General features: G+C 39.4%; 1 pseudogene; it reads left to right on the top strand.

Moving 5' to 3' along the window:
- The first annotated feature begins 625 nt into the window (after positions 1-625).
- On the top strand, positions 626-2,799 carry LOC149143821 (glucan endo-1,3-beta-glucosidase 3 pseudogene; annotated as a pseudogene).
- The last annotated feature ends 1,054 nt before the right edge of the window (positions 2,800-3,853 follow it).

The following is a 3,853-nucleotide window of genomic DNA, read 5'->3' as shown; positions in this document are numbered from 1 at the left end:
AACAACTTCTCCACGTGTTGCAACACCACATTTCGCAACACCACATGTTGCAAAATACGCTAGAGTGGGAGGGCAACCCCTATTTCCAACTCTATAGATCCATTAATACACCGAATCTCAGGTCATGGACACTCTGACATTTATTTAATTTTCAAGCAAACACTTTCTAGTTAATAGTGATGGAGATATGCATGATGTGATCATCCATCTCGTTGTTTGTATTGATGCCCATTGAAACGAGCGGCATGTGTATCATGGCATGTCGTGTATCATATGCTATCCATTTCCCATACCATCTGATATTAATTGCCATGGAATGTTATCATACGAAATAAAATACATGAGCTTGATTGCTGATAAATACAAAATGGTGTATCAGGTGGAATACTTATCAACATTGCAACCATTAATGTCGTGTTATATGGATTTGAAAACGCCCTCAATATTCAAGTTTAAACTTGTAAACGCGCTCAATATTCAAGTTTCATCTCTAAACCAATGGTTTCACCAAATTTTGAATTGTATAATGGCGCTCCAGATTGGAATTTTGAATCTCAGAACCTGCGCTGCCATATTTTGTTGAACTTGAAAGAAGCTTTGGTAGGTTATAGTTTCTTTGCTCAGCATGCGCTTTCTGACGAGTTCAGTGCTGATCGCAATTGTGGTGGTCTGGCTATCGTTGCCTCTGCTGGTGAGAAAACTCATTTTAGCATTTGTTTTGTAAGGGCTTTAGCTTTAATTTATTCGATTATCATTGTCTCCGCAGCCAAGGACCAGACAAGAAACTGCATTTTATTGTTCGGTTCGTCCAGGGTTTAAGCTTTAATTTTTTCAATTATCATTGCCTCTGCAGCTGAGAACCAGACAAGAAAATGCATTTTATCATTTGGTTCAAAGTGTTTAAGCTTTAATTTCTTCGATTATTGTTGCCTCTGTAGCTGAGAACTAGACAAGAAAATGCAGTTAGCCTTTGGTTTGTCAGGGGTTTTAGCTTTAATTTCTTCGACTATAGTGCCTCTACAGCTGAGAACCAGATAAGAAAATGCATTTTATAGTTTGGTTCGTCGGGGGTTTTAACTTTAATTTCTTTTATTATTGTTGCTACTGCACCTGATAAAATGCATTTTCTTGTCTTGTTCGTCCGGGGTTTTTGCTATAATTTCTTCGACTATCATTGCCTCTGCAACGGTTTTAGCTTTAATTTCTCCAATTATCGTTGCTTCTACAGCTTAGAAAATGCATTTTCTTGTCTAGTTCATCAAAATTTCTTCTTGAGCTTTGATTTCTGTGATTGACTGAGTAAATTTCATTTTTTGTTTTGTTTTGGCTTGCAGGGGCTGGCACTGTGGGTATCAACTATGGTCACAAAGCAGACAATCTTCCCCCAGCTTCCAAGGTAGTGCAACTGATCAAGATCCAAGGCATCAACAAGTTGAAGCTCTATGACGTAGACCCTGCAGCTCTACATGCATTCAGTGGTACCGACATTAAAATCACCATTGCCCGTCCCAATGAGCAACTCTCCAATGTTGCTTGTCGTCTTTTGCGAGCCCATGCCTGTGTCCAGCAGAACATGGTTGCCTACGTTCCGGGCACCCAGATCACGGCCATAGCTGTTGGCAATGAAGTCTTCGCCAATTCTAATGACCTCACCTCCTACCTTGTCCCTGCCATGAAGAATATTCACATGGCTCTCGTCAAATACAACCTCGACGGAATTATCAAGGTGTCGAGCCCCATTGCCACCAGTGTGCTCCAGAACTCTTCCCTGCCATCAATCGGACTTTTCAAGATCGACCTTGTGGAGACCACGATAAAGCCAATGCTCAATTTTCTGAGCCAGACGGGGTCCTCTCTCATGGTCAATGTCTACCCTTTCTTTTCCGGGCGACGCCAACAATATTTCTCTGGACTACGCACTCTTTCGCCCCAATGCCAGAGTCCAGGACAGCAACACCGGGCTCCCGTACACGAACCTCTTTGACGCACAGCTAATGTTCTCTGCAATTTCAACCCTTGGGTATAAGAACCTCAACATTGTCGTGTCTGAGACTGGGTGGCCATCTAATGGCGACGAGGGTGAAACTGGTGCTAACCATGACAACGCTGCGGCCTATAATGGGAACCTCATCAAGCATGTCCTCTCCAACTCTGGAACTTCGCTCAGGCCCCAAGCCTCTCTAGACACCTTCATTTTTTCTCTCTTTAATGAAAACCAGAATCCCAGTCCCACATCGGAGCGCAACTACGACTTGTTCTACCCAACCGAGGAGCACGTCTACAATTTTGCTCTGACACCTGCAGCCATGAACAACCATGCGCCCACCTCTGGAAGCAATTCCTCTTCCACCCTAGCCACCTCTGTGTAGCATCATCGTATCAGCAGGACAACCCCAAAAGGAGCATCCGAGACGTGGTGCGTTGCAAATTCCAAGATCGATACTAGTAAGCTGCAGGCAGCATTAGACTATGCAAGTGGAGAAGGGGCTGTGGATTGCAAGCAGATTCAGCCCGGGGCGTCTTGCTACAACCCTAACACGCTGGAAGCCCTTGCTTCATATGCTTTTAACAGTTATTATCTAAAGAACAGTTGCAAGACTGGAACATGCAACTTCCAGGGCGTTGCCTATGTCGTTACCCAGTGTCCAAGTAAGTTCATATATTATCCCAGGATTAGCTTACTTTTTGTCTACATATGCGCTACTATTATTGAAGGTCTTCTGATGATTAATTTTATGATGTGTTTTTTATCTTGTTTTCACAGAGTATGGCGATTGCAAATTCCCGATAGGTTGCTAGTTTAGTTCATAGAAGATCAGTAGTACCTAGTGGTATTATAGTTTAGAATCATCTCTTGGGAACTTTCTCGAGTGCCTGTAGGGCTCGATTTCGTTCTGTTTTGTATTTATATGAAGGTGCGTATTATTTATATTATGAAATCAATATTCTGGCTTATAAAAAATCGTGCTGTCAAAAATGGTTTAAATTCGATTTTCGTTTAACACCTTGGTTGAAATAGTGTTCCCCAATCGACATTGGGGCATAGATAAATCTCCAACACTGGATATTCTTGCTTCTTAAACATAAACTTCAGGTTTTAACTCCTCAATTTATTAAATTTCCTAAGATCTAAAGGGGTTGTTTAAGGTTTTGACCCTTAAGTAATGAAATGGTTTGCTAAGGAATCTGTATAAAATGGTTTTCTAGAGAACCAGTGCTGGGTCATTTGTATTTTTCTTAAATATATTGCAAGCATATCTTGGGATTTACAAGTCGGGGATGGAATTACAAATTTTAGTTTGGAAAATTCTCTAAAAACAAGTCTCTAAAATAAGGATTTACAAATTTTTGTTGGAATTATAAATTTGCGTGGAATTACAAATTTGAGTTGCGAATATTTCATAATCAACAAAGTTTTGTTGGAATTATAAATTTGAGAGGAATTACAAATTTAAATTGTAAATATTTCATAATCTACACAAAGAGAATTTTGTTTTTAATACATTCAAAACCAGTTTTAAATATCTATATTCTTAACCAATATTTTTTAGATTTCAAGGACATTGATGAGAGAATTTGCACTGATTTTCCATTAGGGCACATGATTTTCCATTAGAGTTGTGTGTTTTAGGGATAGGAACTCAATTGCAATTGAACTTAATCAATTGAACAAATTTTTTTTATGTAACTCTTTGACTTATTTCCATCGTGATTATATATTTAGAGGTGCTTATGAATAAAAAAAATTAATCGATTAAATTAAACCTTTTTTTTATGTAACCCTTTAACTTACAACTCCCGACTTTTTTTTATGTAACACTTTGACTTAACAACTCCCAACTGTGTCACTGAC

Source organism: Pinus tabuliformis, chromosome X (genome assembly GCF_031772625.1).
Source record: "Pinus tabuliformis cultivar Carrire ecotype Pingquan chromosome X, CPIR1, whole genome shotgun sequence".
Taxonomy (NCBI): Eukaryota; Viridiplantae; Streptophyta; class Pinopsida; order Pinales; family Pinaceae; genus Pinus; species Pinus tabuliformis.
This window is presented reverse-complemented; position numbering and strand designations above follow the sequence as displayed.